The sequence below is a fragment of the Taudactylus pleione genome, unplaced genomic scaffold (assembly GCF_031769625.1).
Source record: "Taudactylus pleione unplaced genomic scaffold, aTauple2 ptg000070l, whole genome shotgun sequence".
In the NCBI taxonomy this organism is placed as follows: Eukaryota; Metazoa; Chordata; class Amphibia; order Anura; family Myobatrachidae; genus Taudactylus; species Taudactylus pleione.
In genome coordinates this window covers 2184957-2208663 of record NW_028284472.1, presented here as the reverse complement: position 1 = coordinate 2208663, position 23707 = coordinate 2184957, and the positions used below count along the sequence as shown (strand labels likewise).

The window sequence follows — 23707 nt, the reverse complement described above, 5'->3', positions numbered from 1 at the left end:
TCCACACCATTCATTAGTAAAAGTAGGGGATTCTGATGATAAACCAGTCTCTGATGGAGAACTTTAAGAGCATTCCAGTGTTTGGAATGGGCATCTACTTGCATTCTCATCAGCCATGAAAACCATAAAGTCCTTGCAGTCAAGCATGGTATAATGGTAATGCTTCCATCCTCTAAGATATCCCTAATAACACTGAAAAGTAGTAAATCTCTAGTGAAATGTAAAGCTGCAATCACTTGTGCATAAGAAAATAGTAGCTCAGGGGTAGAGCGCATGCTTCGCATGTATGAGGCCCTGGGTTCAATGCCCGGCATCTCCAAGTTTTACAAAATACAGCTTTTTACCATATGTAAACTCTCTAGTAGAGCCAAAGTTAACAAGCAAACCAATAAAAGTACTCTATAGCAATAGTCAAAGTTGAATACAAATCATAAAAAATCAATCAAATATGATTATATTCATCATCTTCTTCATTCCATTTTTCAAAGTTAAGTTCCCATTGAATGCCTATTGCCATTCTCCTACACTGAGGGAAAACATATGGTAAGTAGGAAATAGATTTTTTATTTTCAGTGGGAACTGAAGGCGACTACCCGAGCAAAGTTTAATAAAACAGCGAGACAAATAATATAGCAAAACTAATTGATTAAGATTTAGAGACAAGTTCAAACACTTTGTGAACAAAAAGAGGATGGACATGGGCTTGGAGGGCAAGCACTTAATGAAATTTCAAAGCATGGAATGATGACAACATATGAACTCTACATAGATTGTCTGTTGAAGCATTAGCTAGCAGTGTCCAGGAAGCAGTCATAGCATGCATCCTTTGTGCCCTTCTGCTAAGTTCTGACACTGATGACCAAACAGAATGTAAGACAGCCCTCTAGTTAGCAAAACTTGATCAATATCCACACCATTCATTAGTAAAAGTAGGGGATTCTGATGATAAACCAGTCTCTGATGGAGAACTTTAAGAGCATTCCAATGTTTGGAATGGGCATCTACTTGCATTCTCATCAGCCATGAAAACCATAAAGTCCTTGCAGTCAAGCATGGTATAATGGTAATGCTTCCATCCTCTAAGATATCCCTAATAACACTGAAAAGTAGTAAATCTCTAGTGAAATGTAAAGCTGCAATCACTTGTGCATAAAAAAATAGCAGCTCATAGGGGATGTAGCTCAGTGGTAGAGCGCATGCTTCGCATGTATGAGGCCCCGGATTCAATCCCCGGCATCTCCAAGTTTTATAAAATACAGCTATTTACCATATGTATACTCTCTAGTAGAGCCAAAGAAAGCAAGCAAACCAATAAAAGTACTCTGAAGCAATAGTCAGAGTTGAATACAAATCATAAAAAATCAATCAAATATGATTATATTCATCATCTTCTTCATTCCATTTTTCAAAGTTAAGTTCCCATTGAATGCCTATTGCCATTCTCCTACACTGAGGGAAAACTTATGGTAAGTAGGAAATAGAATTTTTTATTTTCAGTGTGAACTGAAGGCGACAACCCGAGCAAAGTTTAATAAAAGAGCGAGACAAATAATATAGCAAAACTAATTGATTAAGATTGAGAGACAAGTTCAAACACTTTGTGAACAAAAAGAGGATGGACATAGGCTTGGAGGGCAAGCACTTAATGAAATTTCAAAGCATGGAATGATGACAACATATGAACTCTACATAGATTGTCTGGTGAAGCATTAGCTAGCAATGCCCAAGAGGCAGTCATAGCATGCATCCTTTGTGCCCTTCTGCTAAGTTCTGACACTGATGACCAAACAGAATGTAAGACAGCCCTCTAGTTAGCAAAACTTGATCAATATCCACACCATTCATTAGTAAAAGTAGGGGATTCTGAAGATAAACCAGTCTCTGATGGAGAACTTTAAGAGCATTCCAATGTTTGGAATGGGCTTCTACTTGCATTCTCATCACCCATGAAAACCATAAAGTCCTTGCAGTCAAGCATGGTATAATGGTTATGCTTCCATCCTCTAATATATCCCTAATAACACTGAAAAGTAGTAAATCTCTAGTGAAATGTAAAGCTGCAATCACTTGTGCATAAGAAAATAGTAGCTCAGGGGTAGAGCGCATGCTTCGCATGTATGAGGCCCCGGGTTCAATGCCCGGCATCTCCAAGTTTTACAAAATACAGCTTTTTACCATATGTAAACTCTCTAGTAGAGCCAAAGTTAACAAGCAAACCAATAAAAGTACTCTACAGCAATAGTCAAAGTTGAATACAAATCATAAAAAATCAATATCCACACCATTCATTAGTAAAAGTAGGGGATTCTGATGATAAACCAGTCTCTGATGGAGAACTTTAAGAGCATTCCAATGTTTGGAATGGGCATCTACTTGCATTCTCATCAGCCATGAAAACCATAAAGTCCTTGCAGTCAAGCATGGTATAATGGTAATGCTTCCATCCTCTAAGATATCCCTAATAACACTGAAAAGTAGTAAATCTCTAGTGAAATGTAAAGCTGCAATCACTTGTGCATAAGAAAATAGTAGCTCAGGGGTAGAGCGCATGCTTCGCATGTATGAGGCCCCGGGTTCAATCCCCGGCATCTCCAAGTTTTACAAAATACAGCTTTTTACCATATGTAAACTCTCTAGTAGAGCCAAAGTTAACAAGCAAACCAATAAAAGTACTCTACAGCAATAGTCAAAGTTGAATACAAATCATAAAAAATCAATCAAATATGATTATATTCATCATCTTCTTCATTCCATTTTTCAAAGTTAAGTTCCCATTGAATGCCTATTGCCATTCTCCTACACTGAGGGAAAATATATGGTAAGTAGGAAATAGATTTTTTATTTTCAGTGGGAACTGAAGGCGACTACCCGAGCAAAGTTTAATAAAAGAGCGAGACAAATAATATAGCAAAACTAATTGATTAAGATTGAGAGACAAGTTCAAACACTTTGTGAACAAAAAGAGGATGGACATGGGCTTGGAGGGCAAGCACTTAATGAAATTTCAAAGCATGGAATGATGACAACATATGAACTCTACATAGATTGTCTGTTGAAGCATTAGCTAGCAGTGTCCAGGAAGCAGTCATAGCATGCATCCTTTGTGCCCTTCTGCTAAGTTCTGACACTGATGACCAAACAGAATGTAAGACAGCCCTCTAGTTAGCAAAACTTGATCAATATCCACACCATTCATTAGTAAAAGTAGGGGATTCTGATGATAAACCAGTCTCTGATGGAGAACTTTAAGAGCATTCCAGTGTTTGGAATGGGCATCTACTTGCATTCTCATCAGCCATGAAAACCATAAAGTCCTTGCAGTCAAGCATGGTATAATGGTAATGCTTCCATCCTCTAAGATATCCCTAATAACACTGAAAAGTAGTAAATCTCTAGTGAAATGTAAAGCTGCAATCACTTGTGCATAAAAAAATAGCAGCTCATAGGGGATGTAGCTCAGTGGTAGAGCGCATGCTTCGCATGTATGAGGCCCCGGATTCAATCCCCGGCATCTCCAAGTTTTATAAAATACAGCTATTTACCATATGTAAACTCTCTAGTAGAGCCAAAGAAAGCAAGCAAACCAATAAAAGTACTCTACAGCAATAGTCAGAGTTGAATACAAATCATAAAAAATCAATCAAATATGATTATATTCATCATCTTCTTCATTCCATTTTTCAAAGTTAAGTTCCCATTGAATGCCTATTGCCATTCTCCTACACTGAGGGAAAACTTATGGTAAGTAGGAAATAGAATTTTTTATTTTCAGTGTGAACTGAAGGCGACAACCCGAGCAAAGTTTAATAAAAGAGCGAGACAAATAATATAGCAAAACTAATTGATTAAGATTGAGAGACAAGTTCAAACACTTTGTGAACAAAAAGAGGATGGACATAGGCTTGGAGGGCAAGCACTTAATGAAATTTCAAAGCATGGAATGATGACAACATATGAACTCTACATAGATTGTCTGGTGAAGCATTAGCTAGCAATGCCCAAGAGGCAGTCATAGCATGCATCCTTTGTGCCCTTCTGCTAAGTTCTGACACTGATGACCAAACAGAATGTAAGACAGCCCTCTAGTTAGCAAAACTTGATCAATATCCACACCATTCATTAGTAAAAGTAGGGGATTCTGAAGATAAACCAGTCTCTGATGGAGAACTTTAAGAGCATTCCAATGTTTGGAATGGGCTTCTACTTGCATTCTCATCACCCATGAAAACCATAAAGTCCTTGCAGTCAAGCATGGTATAATGGTTATGCTTCCATCCTCTAATATATCCCTAATAACACTGAAAAGTAGTAAATCTCTAGTGAAATGTAAAGCTGCAATCACTTGTGCATAAGAAAATAGTAGCTCAGGGGTAGAGCGCATGCTTCGCATGTATGAGGCCCCGGGTTCAATGCCCGGCATCTCCAAGTTTTACAAAATACAGCTTTTTACCATATGTAAACTCTCTAGTAGAGCCAAAGTTAACAAGCAAACCAATAAAAGTACTCTACAGCAATAGTCAAAGTTGAATACAAATCATAAAAAATCAATCAAATATGATTATATTCATCATCTTCTTCATTCCATTTTTCAAAGTTAAGTTCCCATTGAATGCCTATTGCCATTCTCCTACACTGAGGGAAAACATATGGTAAGTAGGAAATAGATTTTTTATTTTCAGTGGGAACTGAAGGCGACTACCCGAGCAAAGTTTAATAAAACAGTGAGACAAATAATATAGCAAAACTAATTGATTAAGATTGAGAGACAAGTTCAAACACTTTGTGAACAAAAAGAGGATGGACATGGGCTTGGAGGGCAAGCACTTAATGAAATTTCAAAGCATGGAATGATGACAACATATGAACTCTACATAGATTGTCTGTTGAAGCATTAGCTAGCAGTGGCCAAGAGGCAGTCTTAGCATGCATCCTTTGTGCCCTTCTGCTAAGTTCTGACACTGATGACCAAACAGAATGTAAGACAGCCCTCTAGTTAGCAAAACTTGATCAATATCCACACAAATCATTAGTAAAAGTAGGGGATTTTGATGATAAACCAGGCTCTGATGGAGAATTTTAAGAGCATTCCAGTGTTTGGAATGGGCATCTACTTGCATTCTCATCAGCCATGAAAACCATAAAGTCCTTGCAGTCAAGCATGGTATAATGGTTATGTTTCCATCCTCTAAGATATCCCTAATAACACAGAAAAGTAGTAAATCTCTAGTGAAATGTAAAGCTGCAATCACTTGTGCATAAGAAAATTGCAGCTCATAGGGGATGTAGCTCAGTGGTAGAGCGCATGCTTCGCATGTATGAGGCCCTGGGTTCAATCTACGGCATCTCCAAGTTTTACAAAATACAGCTTTTTACCATATGTAAACTCTCTAGTAGAGCCAAAATTAACAAGCAAACCAATAAAAGTACTCTACAGCAATAGTCAAAGTTGAATACAAATCATAAAAAATCAATCAAATATGATTATATTCATCATCTTCTTCATTCCATTTTTCAAAGTTAAGTTCCCATTGAATGCCTATTGCCATTCTCCTACACTGAGGGAAAACTTATGGTAAGTAGGAAATAGATTTTTTATTTTCAGTGGGAACTGAAGGCGACTACCCGAGCAAAGTTTAATAAAACAGCGAGACAAATAATTTAGCAAAACTAATTGATTAAGATTGAGAGACAAGTTCAAACACTTTGTGAACAAAAAGAGGATGGACATGGGCTTGGAGGGCAAGCACTTAATGAAATTTCAAAGCATGGAATGATGACAACATATGAATTCTACATAGATTGTCTGTTGAAGCATTAGCTAGCAGTGGCCAAGAGGCAGTCTTAGCATGCATCCTTTGTGCCCTTCTGCTAAGTTCTGACACTGATGACCAAACAGAATGTAAGACAGCCCTCTAGTTAGCAAAACTTGATCAATATCCACACCATTCATTAGTAAAAGTAGGGGGTTCTGATGATGAACCAGTCTCTGATGGAGAACTTTAAGAGCATTCCAATGTTCGGATTGGGCATCTACTTGCATTCTCATCAGCAATGAAAACCATAAAGTCCTTGCAGTCAAGCATGGTTTAATGGTTATACTTCCATCCTCTAAGATATCCCTAATAACACTGAAAAGTAGTAAATCTCTAGTGAAATGTAAATCTGCAATCACTTGTGCATAAAAAAATAGCAGCTCATAGGGGATATAGCTCAGTGGTAGAGTGCATGCTTCGCATGTATGAGGCCCCGGATTCAATCCCCGACATCTCCAAGTTTTACAAAATACAGCTTTTTACCATATGTAAACTCTCTAGTAGAGCCAAAGAAAACAAGTAAACCAATAAAAGTACTCTACAGCAATAGTCAAAGTTGAATACAAATCATAAAAAATCAATCAAATATGATTATATTCATCATCTTCTTCATTCCATTTTTCAAAGTTAAGTTCCCATTGAATGCCTATTGCCATTCTTCTACAGTGAGGGAAAACTTATGGTAAGTAGGAAATAGATTTTTTATTTTCAGTGGGAACTGAAGGCGACAACCCGAGGAAAGTTTAATAAAAGAGCGAGACAAATAATATAGCAAAACTAATTGATTAAGATTGAGAGACAAGTTCAAACACTTTGTGAACAAAAAGAGGATGGACATAGGCTTGGAAGGCAAACACTTAATGAAATTTCAAAGCATGGAATGATGACAACATATGAACTCTACTTAGATTGTCTGGTGAAGCATTAGCTAGCAATGCCCAAGAGGCAGTCACAGCATGCATCCTTTGTGCCCTTTTGCTAAGTTCTGACACTGATGACCAAACAGAATGTAAGACAGCCCTCTAGTTAGCAAAACTTGATCAATATCCACACCTTTCATTAGTAAAAGTAGGGGATTCTGATGATAAACCAGTCTCTGATGGAGAACTTTAAGAGCATTCCAATGTTTGGAATGGGCTTCTACTTGCATTCTCATCACCCATGAAAACCATAAAGTCCTTGCAGTCAAGCATGGTATAATGGTTATGTTTCCATCCTCTAAGATATCCCTAATAACACAGAAAAGTAGTAAATCTCTAGTGAAATGTAAAGCTGCAATCACTTGTGCATAAGAAAATTGCAGCTCATAGGGGATGTAACTCGGTGGTAGAGCGCATGCTTCGCATGTATGAGGCCCCGGGTTCAATCTCCGGCATCTCCAAGTTTTACAAAATACAGCTTTTTACCAAATGTAAACTCTCTAGTAGAGCCAAAGTTAACAAGCAAACCAATAAAAGTACTCTACAGCCATAGTCAAAGTTGAATACAAATCATAAAAAATCAATCAAATATGATTATATTCATCATATTCTTCATTCTATTTTTCACAGTTAAGTTCCCATTGAATGCCTATTGCCATTCTCCTACACTGAGGGAAAACATATGGTAAGTAGGAAATAGATTTTTTATTTTCAGTGGGAACTGAAGGCGACTACCCGAGCAAAGTTTAATACAAGAGCGAGACAAATAATATAGCAAAACTAATTGATTAAGATTGAGAGACAAGTTCAAACACTTTGTGAACAAAAAGAGGATGGACATGGGCTTGGAGGGCAAGCACTTAATGAAATTTCAAAGCATGAAATGATGACAACATATGAACTCTACATAGATTGTCTGTTGAAGCATTAGCTAGCAATGCCCAAGAGGCAGTCATAGCATGGATCCTTTGTGCATTTTTGCTAAGTTCTGACACTGATGACCAAAGAGAATGTAAGACAGCCCTCTATTTAGCTAAACTTGATCAATATCCACACCATTCATTAGTAAAAGTAGGGGATTCTGATGATAAACCAGTCTCTTATGGAGAACATTAAGAGCATTCCAATGTTCGGAATGGGCATCTACTTGCATTCTCATCAGCCATGAAAACCATAAAGTCCTTGCAGTCAAGCATGGTATAATGGTTATGTTTCCATCCTCTAAGATATCCCTAATAACACTGAAAAGTAGTAAATCTCTAGTGAAATGTAAAGCTGCAATCACTTGTGCATAAAAAAATAGCAGCTCATAGGGGATGTAGGTCAGTGGTAGAAGGCATGCTTTGCATGTATGAGGCCCCGGATTCAATCCCCGGCATCTCCAAGTTTTACAAAATACAGCTTTTTACCATATGTAAACTCTCTAGAAGAGCCAAAGAAAACAAGCAAACCAATAAAAGTACTCTACAGCAATAGTCAAAGTTGAATACAAATCATAAAAAATCAATCAAATATGATTATATTCATCATCTTCTTCATTCCATTTTTCAAAGTTAATTTCCCATTGAATGCCTATTGCCATTCTCCTACACTGAGGGAAAACTTATGGTAAGTAGGAAATAGATTTTTTATTTTCAGTGGGAACTGAAGGCGACAACCCGAGCAAAGTTTAATAAAAGAGCGAGACAAATAATAAAGCAAAACTAATTGATTAAGATCGAGAGACAAGTTCAAGCACTTTGTGAACAAAAAGAGGATGAACATAGGCTTGGAGGGCAAGCACTTAATGAAATTTCAAAGCATGGAATGATGACAACATATGAACTCTACATAGATTGTCTGGTGAAGCATTAGCTAGCAATGCCCAAGAGGCAGTCATAGCATGCATCCTTTGTGCCCTTCTGCTAAGTTCTGACACTGATGACCAAACAGAATGTAAGACAGCCCTCTAGTTAGCAAAACTTGATCAATATCCACACCATTCATTAGTAAAAGTAGGGGATTCAGATGATAAACCAGTCTCTGATGGAGAACTTTAAGAGCATTCCAGTGTTTGGAATGGGCATCTACCTGCATTCTCATCAGCCATGAAAACCATAAAGTCCTTGCAGTCAAGCATGGTATAATGGTTATGCTTCCATCATCTAAGATATCCCTAATAACACTGAAAAGTAGTAAATCTCTAGTGAAATGTAAAGCTGCAATCACTTGTGCATAAAAAAATAGCAGCTCATAGGGGATATAGCTCAGTGGTAGAGTGCATGCTTCGCATGTATGAGGCCCCGGATTCAATCCCCGGCATCTCCAAGTTTTACAAAATACAGCTTTTTACCATATGTAAACTCTCTAGTAGAGCCAAAGAAAACAAGCAAACCAATAAAAGTACTCTACAGCAATAGTCAAAGTTGAATACAAATCATAAAAAATCAATCAAATATGATTATATTCATCATCTTCTTCATTCCATTTTTCAAAGTTAAGTTCCCATTGAATGCCTATTGCCATTCTTCTACAGTGAGGGAAAACTTATGGTAAGTAGGAAATAGATTTTTTATTTTCAGTGGGAACTGAAGGCGACAACCCGAGGAAAGTTTAATAAAAGAGCGAGACAAATAATATAGCAAAACTAATTGATTAAGATCGAGAGACAAGTTCAAGCACTTTGTGAACAAAAAGAGGATGAACATAGGCTTGGAGGGCAAGCACTTAATGAAATTTCAAAGCATGGAATGATGACAACATATGAACTCTACATAGATTGTCTGGTGAAGCATTAGCTAGCAATGCCCAAGAGGCAGTCATAGCATGCATCCTTTGTGCCCTTCTGCTAAGTTCTGACACTGATGACCAAACAGAATGTAAGACAGCCCTCTAGTTAGCAAAACTTGATCAATATCCACACCATTCATTAGTAAAAGTAGGGGATTCAGATGATAAACCAGTCTCTGATGGAGAACTTTAAGAGCATTCCAGTGTTTGGAATGGGCATCTACCTGCATTCTCATCAGCCGTGAAAACCATAAAGTCCTTGCAGTCAAGCATGGTATAATGGTTATGCTTCCATCATCTAAGATATCCCTAATAACACTGAAAAGTAGTAAATCTCTAATGAAATGTAAAGCTGCAATCACTTGTGCATAAAAAAACAGCAGCTCATAGGGGATGTAGCTCAGTGGTAGAGTGCATGTTTCGCATGTATGAGGCCCCGGTTTCAATCCCCGGCATCTCCAAGTTTTACAAAATACAGCTTTTTACCATATGTAAACTCTCTAGTAGAGCCAAAGAAAACAAGCAAACCAATAAAAGTACTCTACAGCAATAGTCAAAGTTGAATACAAATCATAAAAAATCAATCAAATATGATTATATTCATCATCTTCTTCATTCCATTTTTCAAAGTTAAGTTCCCATTGAATGCCTATTTCCATTCTCCTACACTGAGGGAAAACTTATGGTAAGTAGGAAATAGATTTTTTATTTTCAGTGGGAACTGAAGGCGTCAACTCAAGCAAAGTTTAATAAAAGAGCAAAGTTTAATAAAAGAGCGAGACAAATAATATAGCAAAACTAATTGATTAAGATTGAGAGACAAGTTCAAACACTTTGTGAACAAAAAGAGGATGGACATGGGCTTGGAGGGCAAGCACTTAATGAAATTTCAAAGCATGGAATGATGACAACATATGAATTCTACATAGATTGTCTGTTGAAGCATTAGCTAGCAGTGGCCAAGAGGCAGTCTTAGCATGCATCCTTTGTGCCCTTCTGCTAAGTTCTGACACTGATGACCAAACAGAATGTAAGACAGCCCTCTAGTTAGCAAAACTTGATCAATATCCACACCATTCATTAGTAAAAGTAGGGGGTTCTGATGATGAACCAGTCTCTGATGGAGAACTTTAAGAGCATTCCAATGTTCGGATTGGGCATCTACTTGCATTCTCATCAGCAATGAAAACCATAAAGTCCTTGCAGTCAAGCATGGTTTAATGATTATACTTCCATCCTCTAAGATATCCCTAATAACACTGAAAAGTAGTAAATCTCTAGTGAAATGTAAAGCTGCAATCACTTGTGCATAAAAAAATAGCAGCTCATAGGGGATATAGCTCAGTGGTAGAGTGCATGCTTCGCATGTATGAGGCCCCGGATTCAATCCCCGGCATCTCCAAGTTTTACAAAATACAGCTTTTTACCATATGTAAACTCTCTAGTAGAGCCAAGGAAAACAAGCAAACCAATAAAAGTACTCTACAGCAATAGTCAAAGTTGAATACAAATCATAAAAAATCAATCAAATATGATTATATTCATCATCTTCTTCATTCCATTTTTCAAAGTTAAGTTCCCATTGAATGCCTATTGCCATTCTTCTACAGTGAGGGAAAACTTATGGTAAGTAGGAAATAGATTTTTTATTTTCAGTGGGAACTGAAGGCGACAACCCGAGGAAAGTTTAATAAAAGAGCGAGACAAATAATATAGCAAAACTAATTGATTAAGATCGAGAGACAAGTTCAAGCACTTTGTGAACAAAAAGAGGATGAACATAGGCTTGGAGGGCAAGCACTTAATGAAATTTCAAAGCATGGAATGATGACAACATATGAACTCTACATAGATTGTCTGGTGAAGCATTAGCTAGCAATGCCCAAGAGGCAGTCATAGCATGCATCCTTTGTGCCCTTCTGCTAAGTTCTGACACTGATGACCAAACAGAATGTAAGACAGCCCTCTAGTTAGCAAAACTTGATCAATATCCACACCATTCATTAGTAAAAGTAGGGGATTCAGATGATAAACCAGTCTCTGATGGAGAACTTTAAGAGCATTCCAGTGTTTGGAATGGGCATCTACCTGCATTCTCATCAGCCGTGAAAACCATAAAGTCCTTGCAGTCAAGCATGGTATAATGGTTATGCTTCCATCATCTAAGATATCCCTAATAACACTGAAAAGTAGTAAATCTCTAATGAAATGTAAAGCTGCAATCACTTGTGCATAAAAAAATAGCAGCTCATAGTGGATGTAGCTCAGTGGTAGAGTGCATGTTTCGCATGTATGAGGCCCCGGTTTCAATCCCCGGCATCTCCAAGTTTTACAAAATACAGCTTTTTACCATATGTAAACTCTCTAGTAGAGCCAAAGAAAACAAGCAAACCAATAAAAGTACTCTACAGCAATAGTCAAAGTTGAATACAAATCATAAAAAATCAATCAAATATGATTATATTCATCATCTTCTTCATTCCATTTTTCAAAGTTAAGTTCCCATTGAATGCCTATTTCCATTCTCCTACACTGAGGGAAAACTTATGGTAAGTAGGAAATAGATTTTTTATTTTCAGTGGGAACTGAAGGCGTCAACTCAAGCAAAGTTTAATAAAAGAGCGAGAGAAATAATATAGCAAAACTAATTGATTAAGATTGAGAGACAAGTTCAAACACTTTTTGAACAAAAAGAGGATGGACATAGGTTTGGAGGGCAAGCACTTAATGAAATTTCAAAGCATGGAATGATGACAACATATGAACTCTACATAGATTGTCTGTTGAAGCATTAGCTAGCAGTGGCCAAGAGGCAGTCTTAGCATGCATCCTTTGTGCCCTTCTGCTAAGATCTGACACTGATGACCAAACAGAATGTAAGACAGCCCTCTAGTTAGCAAAACTTGATCAATATCCACACCATTCATTAGTAAAAGTAGGGGATTCTGATGATGAACCAGTCTCTGATGGAGAACTTTAAGAGCATTCCAAAGTTCGGAACGGGCATCTACTTGCATTCTCATCAGCAATGAAAACCATAAAGTCCTTGCAGTCAAGCATGGTTTAATGGTTATACTTCCATCCTCTAATATATCCCTAATAACACTGAAAAGTAGTAAATCTCCAGTGAAATGTAAAGTTGCAATCACTTGTGCATAAGAAAATAGCAGCTCATAGGGGATGTACCTCAGTGGTAGAGCGCATGCTTCGCATGTATGAGGCCCCGGGTTCAATCCCCAGAATCTCTAAGTTTTGCAAAATACAGCTTTTTACCATATGTAAACTCTCTAGTAGAGCCAAAGAAAACAAGCAAACCAAAAAAAGTACTCTACAGCAATAGTCGAAGTTGAATACAAATCATAAAAAATTAATCAAATATGATTATATTCATCATCTTCTTCATTCCATTTTTCAAAGTTAAGTTCCCATTGAATGCCTATTGCCATTCTCCTACACTGAGGGAAAACATATGGTAAGTAGGAAATAGATTTTTTATTCTCAGTGGGAACTGAAGGCGACTACCTGAGCAAAGTTTAATAAAAGAGCGAGACAAATAATATAGCAGAACTAATTGATTAAGATTGAGAGACAAGTTCAAACACTTTGTGAACAAAAAGAGGATGGACATGGGCTTGGAGGGCAAGCACTTAATGAAATTTCAAAGCATGGAATGATGACAACATATCAACTCTACATAGATTGTCTGGTGAAGCATTAGCTAGCAATGCCCAAGAGGCAGTGATAGCATGCATCCTTTGTGCCCTTCTGCTAAGTTCTGACACTGATGACCAAACAGAATGTAAGACAGCCCTCTAGTTAGCAAAACTTGATCAATATCCACACCATTCATTAGTAAAAGTAGGGGATTCTGATGATAAACCAGTCTCTGATGGAGAACTTTAGGAGCATTCCAGTGTTTGGAATGGGCATCTACTTGCATTCTCATCAGCCATGAAAACCATAAAGTCCTTGCAGTCAAGCATGGTATAATGGTTATACTTCCATCCTCTAAGATATCCCTAATAACACTGAAAAGTAGTAAATCTCTAGTGAAATGTAAAGCTGCAATCACTTGTGCATAAAAAAATAGCAGCTCATAGGGGATATAGCTCAGTGGTAGAGTGCATGCTTCGCATGTATGAGGCCCCGGATTCAATCCCCGGCATCTCCAAGTTTTACAAAATACAGCTTTTTACCATATGTAAACTCTCTAGTAGAGCCAAAGAAAACAAGCAAACCAATAAAAGTACTCTACAGCAATAGTCAAAGTTGAATACAAATCATAAAAAATCAATCAAATATGATTATATTCATCATCTTCTTCATTCCATTTTTCAAAGTTAAGTTCCCATTGAATGCCTATTGCCATTCTTCTACAGTGAGGGAAAACTTATGGTAAGTAGGAAATAGATTTTTTATTTTCAGTGGGAACTGAAGGCGACAACCCGAGGAAAGTTTAATAAAAGAGCGAGACAAATAATATAGCAAAACTAATTGATTAAGATCGAGAGACAAGTTCAAGCACTTTGTGAACAAAAAGAGGATGAACATAGGCTTGGAGGGCAAGCACTTAATGAAATTTCAAAGCATGGAATGATGACAACATATGAACTCTACATAGATTGTCTGGTGAAGCATTAGCTAGCAATGCCCAAGAGGCAGTCATAGCATGCATCCTTTGTGCCCTTCTGCTAAGTTCTGACACTGATGACCAAACAGAATGTAAGACAGCCCTCTAGTTAGCAAAACTTGATCAATATCCACACCATTCATTAGTAAAAGTAGGGGATTCAGATGATAAACCAGTCTCTGATGGAGAACTTTAAGAGCATTCCAGTGTTTGGAATGGGCATCTACCTGCATTCTCATCAGCCGTGAAAACCATAAAGTCCTTGCAGTCAAGCATGGTATAATGGTTATGCTTCCATCATCTAAGATATCCCTAATAACACTGAAAAGTAGTAAATCTCTAATGAAATGTAAAGCTGCAATCACTTGTGCATAAAAAAATAGCAGCTCATAGGGGATGTAGCTCAGTGGTAGAGTGCATGTTTCGCATGTATGAGGCCCCGGTTTCAATCCCCGGCATCTCCAAGTTTTACAAAATACAGCTTTTTACCATATGTAAACTCTCTAGTAGAGCCAAAGAAAACAAGCAAACCAATAAAAGTACTCTACAGCAATAGTCAAAGTTGAATACAAATCATAAAAAATCAATCAAATATGATTATATTCATCATCTTCTTCATTCCATTTTTCAAAGTTAAGTTCCCATTGAATGCCTATTTCCATTCTCCTACACTGAGGGAAAACTTATGGTAAGTAGGAAATAGATTTTTTATTTTCAGTGGGAACTGAAGGCGTCAACTCAAGCAAAGTTTAATAAAAGAGCGAGAGAAATAATATAGCAAAACTAATTGATTAAGATTGAGAGACAAGTTCAAACACTTTTTGAACAAAAAGAGGATGGACATAGGTTTGGAGGGCAAGCACTTAATGAAATTTCAAAGCATGGAATGATGACAACATATGAACTCTACATAGATTGTCTGTTGAAGCATTAGCTAGCAGTGGCCAAGAGGCAGTCTTAGCATGCATCCTTTGTGCCCTTCTGCTAAGATCTGACACTGATGACCAAACAGAATGTAAGACAGCCCTCTAGTTAGCAAAACTTGATCAATATCCACACCATTCATTAGTAAAAGTAGGGGATTCTGATGATGAACCAGTCTCTGATGGAGAACTTTAAGAGCATTCCAAAGTTCGGAACGGGCATCTACTTGCATTCTCATCAGCAATGAAAACCATAAAGTCCTTGCAGTCAAGCATGGTTTAATGGTTATACTTCCATCCTCTAATATATCCCTAATAACACTGAAAAGTAGTAAATCTCCAGTGAAATGTAAAGTTGCAATCACTTGTGCATAAGAAAATAGCAGCTCATAGGGGATGTAGCTCAGTGGTAGAGCGCATGCTTCGCATGTATGAGGCCCCGGGTTCAATCCCCAGAATCTCTAAGTTTTGCAAAATACAGCTTTTTACCATATGTAAACTCTCTAGTAGAGCCAAAGAAAACAAGCAAACCAAAAAAAGTACTCTACAGCAATAGTCGAAGTTGAATACAAATCATAAAAAATTAATCAAATATGATTATATTCATCATCTTCTTCATTCCATTTTTCAAAGTTAAGTTCCCATTGAATGCCTATTGCCATTCTCCTACACTGAGGGAAAACATATGGTAAGTAGGAAATAGATTTTTTATTCTCAGTGGGAACTGAAGGCGACTACCTGAGCAAAGTTTAATAAAAGAGCGAGACAAATAATATAGCAGAACTAATTGATTAAGATTGAGAGACAAGTTCAAACACTTTGTGAACAAAAAGAGGATGGACATGGGCTTGGAGGGCAAGCACTTAATGAAATTTCAAAGCATGGAATGATGACAACATATCAACTCTACATAGATTGTCTGGTGAAGCATTAGCTAGCAATGCCCAAGAGGCAGTGATAGCATGCATCCTTTGTGCCCTTCTGCTAAGTTCTGACACTGATGACCAAACAGAATGTAAGACAGCCCTCTAGTTAGCAAAACTTGATCAATATCCACACCATTCATTAGTAAAAGTAGGGGATTCTGATGATAAACCAGTCTCTGATGGAGAACTTTAGGAGCATTCCAGTGTTTGGAATGGGCATCTACTTGCATTCTCATCAGCCATGAAAACCATAAAGTCCTTGCAGTCAAGCATGGTATAATGGTTATGCTTCCATCCTCTAATATATCCCTTATAACACTGAAAAGTAGTAAATCTCTAGTGAAATGTAAAGCTGCAATCACTTGTCTATAAGAAAATAGCAGCTCATAGGGGATATAGCTCAGTGGTAGAGTGCATGCTTTGCATGTATGAGGCCCCGGGTTCAATCCCCGGCATCTCAAAGTTTTACAAAATACAGCTTTTTACCATATGTAAACTCTCTAGTAGAGCCAAAGATAACAAGCAAACCAATAAAAGTACTCTACAGCAATAGTCAAAGTTGAATACAAATCATAAAAAATCAATCAAATATGATTATATTCATCATCGTCTTCATTCCATTTTTCAAAGTTAAGTTCCCATTGAATGCTTATTGCCATTCTCCTACACTGTGGGAAAACATATGGTAAGTAGGAAATAGATTTTTTATTTTCAGTGGGAACTGAAGGCAACTACCCGAGCAAAGTTTAATAAAAGAGTGAGACAAATAATATAGCAAAACTAATTGATTAAGATTGAGAGACAAGTTCAAACACTTTGTGAACAAAAAGAAGATGGACATGGGCTTGGAGGGCAAGCACTTATTGAAATTTCAAAGCATGGAATGATGACAACATATGAACTCTACATAGATTGTCTGTTGAAACATTAGCTAGCAGTGGCCAAGAGGCAGTCTTAGCATGCATCCTTTGTGCCCTTCTGCTAAGTTCTGACACTGATGACCAAACAGAATGTAAGACAGCCCTCTAGTTAGCAAAACTTGATCAATATCCACACCATTCATTAGTAAAAGTAGGGGATTCTGATGATGAACCAGTCTCTGATGGAGAACTTTAAGAGCATTCCAATGTTTGGAATGGGCTTCTATTTGCATTCTCATCACCCATGAAAACCATAAAGTCCTTGCAGTCAAGAATGGTATAATGGTTATGCTTCCATCCTCTAAGATATCCCTAATAACACTGAAAAATAGTAAATCTCTAGTGAATTGTAAAGCTGCAATCACTTGTGCATAAAAAAATAGCAGCTCATAGGGGATATAGCTCAGTGGTAGAGCGCATGCTTCGCATGTATGAGTCCCCGGATTCAATCCCCAGCATCTCCAAGTTTTACAAAATACAGCTTTTTACCATATGTAAACTCTCTAGTAGAGCCAAAGAAAACAAGCAAACCAATAAAACTACTCTACAGCAATAGTCAAAGTTGAATACAAATCATAAAAAATCAATCAAATATGATTATATTCATCATCTTCTTCATTCCATTTTTCAAAGTTAAGTTCCCATTGAATGCCTATTGCCATTCTTCTACACTGAGGGAAAACTTATGGTAAGTAGGAAATAGATTTTTTATTTTCAGTGGGAACTGAAGGCGACAACTCAAGCAAAGTTTAATAAAAGAGCGAGACAAATAATATAGCAAAACTAATTGATTAAGATTGAGAGACAAGTTCAAACACTTTGTGAACAAAAAGAGGATGGACATAGGCTTGGAGGGCAAGCACTTAATGAAATTTCAAAGAATGGAATGATGACAACATATGAACTATACTTAGATTGTCTGGTGAAGCATTAGCTAGCAATGCCCAAGAGGCAGTCTTAGCATCCATCCTTTGTGCCCTTCTGCTAAGTTCTGACACTGATGACCAAACAGAATGTAAGACAACCCTCTAGTTAGCAAAACTTGATCAATATCCACACCATTCATTAGTAAAAGTAGGGGATTCTGATGATGAACCAGTCTCTGATGGAGAACTTTAAGAGCATTCCAATGTTCGGAATGGGCATCTACTTGCATTCTCATCAGCAATGAAAACCATAAAGTCCTTGCAGTCAAGCATGGTTTAATGGTTATACTTCCATCCTCTAAGATATCCCTAATAACACTGAAAAGTAGTAAATCTCTAGTGAAATGTAAAGCTGCAATCACTTGTGCATAAAAAAATAGCAGCTCATAGGGGATATAGCTCAGTGGTAGAGCGCATGCTTCGCATGTATGAGGCCCCGGATTCAATCCCCGGCATCTCCAAGTTTTACAAAATACAGCTTTTTACCATATGTAAACTCTCTAGTAGAGCCAAAGAAAACAAGCAAACCAATAAAAGTACTCTACAGCAAAAGTCAAAGTTGAATACAAATCATAAAAAATCAATCAAACATGATTATATTCATCATCTTCTTCATTCCATTTTTCAAAGTTAAGTTCCCATTGAATGCCTATTGCCATTCTTCTACACTGAGGGAAAACTTATGGTAAGTAGGAAATAGATTTTTTATTTTCAGTGGGAACTGAAGGCGACAACCCAAGCAAAGTTTAATAAAAGAGCGAGACAAATAATATAGCAAAACTAATTGATTAAGAGTGAGAGTCAAGTTCAAACACTTTGTGAACAAAAAGAGGATGGACATAGGCTTGGAAGGCAAACACTTAATGAAATTTCAAAGCATGGAATGATGACAACATATGAACTCTACTTAGATTGTCTGGTGAAGCATTAGCTAGCAATGCCCAAGAGGCAGTCATAGCATGCATCCTTTGTGCCCTTTTGCTAAGTTCTGACACTGATGACCAAACAGAATGTAAGACAGCCCTCTAGTTAGCAAAACTTGATCAATATCCACAATATTCATTAGTAAAAGTAGGGGATTCTGATGATAAACCAGTCTCTGATGGAGAACTTTAAGAGCATTCCAATGTTTGGAATGGGCTTCTACATGCATTCTCATCACCCATGAAAACCATAAAGTCCTTCCAGTCAAGCATGGTACAATGGTTATGCTTCCATCCTCTAATATATCCCTAATAACACTGAAAAGTAGTAAATCTCCAGTGAAATGTAAAGCTGCAATCACTTGTGCATAAAAAAATAGCAACTCATAGGGGATGTAGCTCAGTGGTAGAGCGCATGCTTCGCATGTATGAGGCCCCGGTTTCAATCCCCGGCATCTCCAAGTTTTACAAAATACAGCTTTTTACCATATGTAAACTCTCTAGTAGAGCCAAAGAAAACAAGCAAACCAATAAAAGTACTCTACAGCAATAGTCAAAGTTGAATACAAATCATAAAAAATCATTCAAATATGATTATATTCATCATCTTCTTCATTCCATTTTTCAAAGTTAAGTTCCCATTGAATGCCTATTGCCATTCTCCTACACTGAGGGAAAACATATGGTAAGTAGGAAATAGATTTTTTATTCTCAGTGGGAACTGAAGGCGACTACCTGAGCAAAGTTTAATAAAAGAGCGAGATAAATAATATAGCAAAACTAATTGATTAAGATTGAGAGACAAGTTCAAACACTTTGTGAACAAAAAGAGGATGGACATGGGCTTGGAGGGCAAGCACTTAATGAAATTTCAAAGCATGGAATGATGACAACATATCAACTCTACATAGATTGTCTGGTGAAGCATTAGCTAGCAATGCCCAAGAGGCAGTCTTAGCATGCATCCTTTGTGCCCTTCTGCTAAGTTCTGACACTGATGACCAAACAGAATGTAAGACAGCCCTCTAGTTAGCAAAGCTTGATCAATATCCACACCATTCATAAGTAAAAGTAGATGATTCTGATGAAAATCCAGTCTCTGATGGAGAACTTTAAGAGCATTCCAGTGTTTGGAATGGGCATCTACCTGCATTCTCTTCAGCCATGAAAACTATAAAGTCCTTGCAGTCAAGCATGGTATAAAGGTTATGCTTCCATCCTCTAAGATATCCCTAATAACACTGAAAAGTAGTAAATCTCTAGTGAAATGTAAAGCTGCAATCACTTGTGCATAAAAAAATAGCAGCTCATACGGGATGTTGCTCAGTGGTAGAGCGCATGCTTCGTATGTAAGAGGCCCCGGGTTCAATCCCCGGCATCTCCAAGTTTTACAAAATACAGCTTTTTACAATATGTAAACTCTCTAGTAGAGCCAAAGAAAACAAGCAAACCAATAAAAGTACTCTACAGCAATAGTCAAAGTTGAATACAAATCATAAAAAATCAATCAAATATGATTATATTCATCATCTTCTTCATTCCATTTTTCAAAGTTAAGTTCCCATTGAATGCTTATTGCCATTCTCCTACACTGAGGGAAAACTTATGGTAAGTAGGAAATAGATTTTTTATTTTCAGTGGGACCTGAAGGCGACAACTCAAGCAAAGTTTAATAAAAGAGCGAGACAAATAATATAGCAGAACTAAATGATTAAGATTGAGAGACAAGTACAACCACCTAATGAACAAAAAGAGGATGGACATGGGCTTGGAGGGCAAGCACTTAATGAAATTTCAAAGCATGGAATGATGACAACATATCAACTCTACATAGATTGTCTGGTGAAGCATTAGCTAGCAATGCCCAAGAGGCAGTCTTAGCATGCATCCTTTGTGCCCTTCTGCTAAGTTCTGACACTGATGACCAAACAGAATGTAAGACAGCCCTCTAGTTAGCAAAAATTGATCAATATCCACACCATTCATTAGTAAAAGTAGGGGATTCTGATGATAAACCAGTCTCTGATGGAGAACTTTAAGAGCATTCCAGTGTTTGGAAGGGGCATCTACTTGCATTCTCATCAGCCATGAAAACCATAAAGTCCTTGCAGTCAAGCATGGTATAATGGTTATGCTTCCATCCTCTAAGATATCCCTAATAACACTGAAAAGTAGTAAATCTCTAGTGAAATGTAAAGCTGCAATCACTTGTGCATAAAAAAATAGCAGCTCATAGGGGATGTAGCTCAGTGGTAGAGTGCATGCTTCGCATGTATGAGGCCCCAGATTCAATCCCCGACATCTCCAAGTTTTAAAAAATACAGCTTTTTACCATATGTAAACTCTCTAGTAGAGCCAAAGAAAACAAGCAAACCAATAAAAGTACTCTACAGCAATAGTCAAAGTTGAATACAAATCATAAAAAATCAATCAAATATGATTATATTCATCATCTTCTTCATTCCAGTTTTCAAAGTTAAGTACCTATTGAATGCCTATTGCCATTCTCCTACACTGAGGGAAAACATATGGTAAGTAGGAAATAGATTTTTTATTCTCAGTGGGAACTGAAGGCGACTACCTGAGCAAAGTTTAATAAAAGAGCGAGATAAATAATATAGCAAAACTAATTGATTAAGATTGAGAGACAAGTTCAAACACTTTGTGAACAAAAAGAGGATGGACATGGGCTTGGAGGGCAAGCACTTAATGAAATTTCAAAGCATGGAATGATGACAACATATCAACTCTACATAGATTGTCTGGTGAAGCATTAGCTAGCAATGCCCAAGAGGCAGTCTTAGCATGCATCCTTTGTGCCCTTCTGCTAAGTTCTGACACTGATGACCAAACAGAATGTAAGACAGCCCTCTAGTTAGCAAAGCTTGATCAATATCCACACCATTCATAAGTAAAAGTAGATGATTCTGATGAAAATCCAGTCTCTGATGGAGAACTTTAAGAGCATTCCAGTGTTTGGAATGGGCATCTACCTGCATTCTCTTCAGCCATGAAAACTATAAAGTCCTTGCAGTCAAGCATGGTATAAAGGTTATGCTTCCATCCTCTAAGATATCCCTAATAACACTGAAAAGTAGTAAATCTCTAGTGAAATGTAAAGCTGCAATCACTTGTGCATAAAAAAATAGCAGCTCATACGGGATGTTGCTCAGTGGTAGAGCGCATGCTTCGTATGTAAGAGGCCCCGGGTTCAATCCCCGGCATCTCCAAGTTTTACAAAATACAGCTTTTTACAATATGTAAACTCTCTAGTAGAGCCAAAGAAAACAAGCAAACCAATAAAAGTACTCTACAGCAATAGTCAAAGTTGAATACAAATCATAAAAAATCAATCAAATATGATTATATTCATCATCTTCTTCATTCCATTTTTCAAAGTTAAGTTCCCATTGAATGCTTATTGCCATTCTCCTACACTGAGGGAAAACTTATGGTAAGTAGGAAATAGATTTTTTATTTTCAGTGGGACCTGAAGGCGACAACTCAAGCAAAGTTTAATAAAAGAGCGAGACAAATAATATAGCAGAACTAAATGATTAAGATTGAGAGACAAGTACAACCACCTAATGAACAAAAAGAGGATGGACATGGGCTTGGAGGGCAAGCACTTAATGAAATTTCAAAGCATGGAATGATGACAACATATCAACTCTACATAGATTGTCTGGTGAAGCATTAGCTAGCAATGCCCAAGAGGCAGTCTTAGCATGCATCCTTTGTGCCCTTCTGCTAAGTTCTGACACTGATGACCAAACAGAATGTAAGACAGCCCTCTAGTTAGCAAAAATTGATCAATATCCACACCATTCATTAGTAAAAGTAGGGGATTCTGATGATAAACCAGTCTCTGATGGAGAACTTTAAGAGCATTCCAGTGTTTGGAAGGGGCATCTACTTGCATTCTCATCAGCCATGAAAACCATAAAGTCCTTGCAGTCAAGCATGGTATAATGGTTATGCTTCCATCCTCTAAGATATCCCTAATAACACTGAAAAGTAGTAAATCTCTAGTGAAATGTAAAGCTGCAATCACTTGTGCATAAAAAAATAGCAGCTCATAGGGGATGTAGCTCAGTGGTAGAGTGCATGCTTCGCATGTATGAGGCCCCAGATTCAATCCCCGACATCTCCAAGTTTTAAAAAATACAGCTTTTTACCATATGTAAACTCTCTAGTAGAGCCAAAGAAAACAAGCAAACCAATAAAAGTACTCTACAGCAATAGTCAAAGTTGAATACAAATCATAAAAAATCAATCAAATATGATTATATTCATCATCTTCTTCATTCCAGTTTTCAAAGTTAAGTACCTATTGAATGCCTATTGCCATTCTCCTACACTGAGGGAAAACATATGGTAAGTAGGAAATAGATTTTTTATTTTCAGTGGGAACTGAAGGCGACTACCTGAGCAAAGTTTAATAAAAGAGCGAGACAAATAATATAGCAAAACTATTTGTTTAAGATTGAAAGACAAGTTCAAACACTTTGTGAACAAAAAGAGAATGGACATGGGCTTGGAGGGCAAGCACTTAATGAAATTTCAAAGCATGGAATGATGACAACATATGAACTCTACTTAGATTGTCTGGTGAAGCATTAGCTAGCAATGCCAGAGAGGCAGTCTTAGCATGCATCCTTTGTGCCCTTCTGCTAAGTTCTGACACTGATGACCAAACAGAATGTAAGACAGCCCTCTAGTTAGCAAAGCTTGATCAATATCCACACCATTCATTAGTAAAAGTAGATGATTCTGATGATAAACCAGTCTCTGATGGAGAACTTTAAGAGCATTCCAGTGTTTGGAATGGGCATCTACCAGCATTCTCTTCAGCCATGAAAACTATAAAGTCCTTGCAGTCAAGCATGGTATAAAGGTTATGCTTCCATCCTCTAAGATATCCCTAATAACACTGAAAAGTAGTAAATCTCTAGTG

The 23707-nt window shown here is 37.3% G+C and overlaps 12 non-coding genes across 12 annotated transcripts; all 12 read left to right on the top strand.

The window, feature by feature from the left end:
- The first annotated feature begins 1170 nt into the window (after positions 1–1170).
- Positions 1171–1242, top strand: TRNAA-CGC (transfer RNA alanine (anticodon CGC)). Its single transcript has one exon. It is a non-coding gene; the product is annotated as a tRNA-Ala (tRNA).
- A 2203-nt stretch (positions 1243–3445) lies between these two features.
- On the top strand, positions 3446–3517 carry TRNAA-CGC (transfer RNA alanine (anticodon CGC)). Its single transcript has one exon. It is a non-coding gene; the product is annotated as a tRNA-Ala (tRNA).
- A 1759-nt stretch (positions 3518–5276) lies between these two features.
- Positions 5277–5348, top strand: TRNAA-CGC (transfer RNA alanine (anticodon CGC)). The gene has a single exon. It is a non-coding gene; the product is annotated as a tRNA-Ala (tRNA).
- Positions 5349–8968: 3620 nt separating this feature from the next.
- On the top strand, positions 8969–9040 carry TRNAA-CGC (transfer RNA alanine (anticodon CGC)). The gene has a single exon. It is a non-coding gene; the product is annotated as a tRNA-Ala (tRNA).
- Positions 9041–9891: 851 nt separating this feature from the next.
- On the top strand, positions 9892–9963 carry TRNAA-CGC (transfer RNA alanine (anticodon CGC)). The gene has a single exon. It is a non-coding gene; the product is annotated as a tRNA-Ala (tRNA).
- Positions 9964–10832: 869 nt separating this feature from the next.
- Positions 10833–10904, top strand: TRNAA-CGC (transfer RNA alanine (anticodon CGC)). Its single transcript has one exon. It is a non-coding gene; the product is annotated as a tRNA-Ala (tRNA).
- Positions 10905–13601: 2697 nt separating this feature from the next.
- On the top strand, positions 13602–13673 carry TRNAA-CGC (transfer RNA alanine (anticodon CGC)). The gene has a single exon. It is a non-coding gene; the product is annotated as a tRNA-Ala (tRNA).
- Positions 13674–14524: 851 nt separating this feature from the next.
- On the top strand, positions 14525–14596 carry TRNAA-CGC (transfer RNA alanine (anticodon CGC)). The gene has a single exon. It is a non-coding gene; the product is annotated as a tRNA-Ala (tRNA).
- Positions 14597–15447: 851 nt separating this feature from the next.
- TRNAA-CGC (transfer RNA alanine (anticodon CGC)) lies at positions 15448–15519 on the top strand. The gene has a single exon. It is a non-coding gene; the product is annotated as a tRNA-Ala (tRNA).
- An 851-nt stretch (positions 15520–16370) lies between these two features.
- TRNAA-UGC (transfer RNA alanine (anticodon UGC)) lies at positions 16371–16442 on the top strand. Its single transcript has one exon. It is a non-coding gene; the product is annotated as a tRNA-Ala (tRNA).
- Positions 16443–18216: 1774 nt separating this feature from the next.
- Positions 18217–18288, top strand: TRNAA-CGC (transfer RNA alanine (anticodon CGC)). Its single transcript has one exon. It is a non-coding gene; the product is annotated as a tRNA-Ala (tRNA).
- An 851-nt stretch (positions 18289–19139) lies between these two features.
- TRNAA-CGC (transfer RNA alanine (anticodon CGC)) lies at positions 19140–19211 on the top strand. The gene has a single exon. It is a non-coding gene; the product is annotated as a tRNA-Ala (tRNA).
- Positions 19212–23707: the final 4496 nt, after the last annotated feature.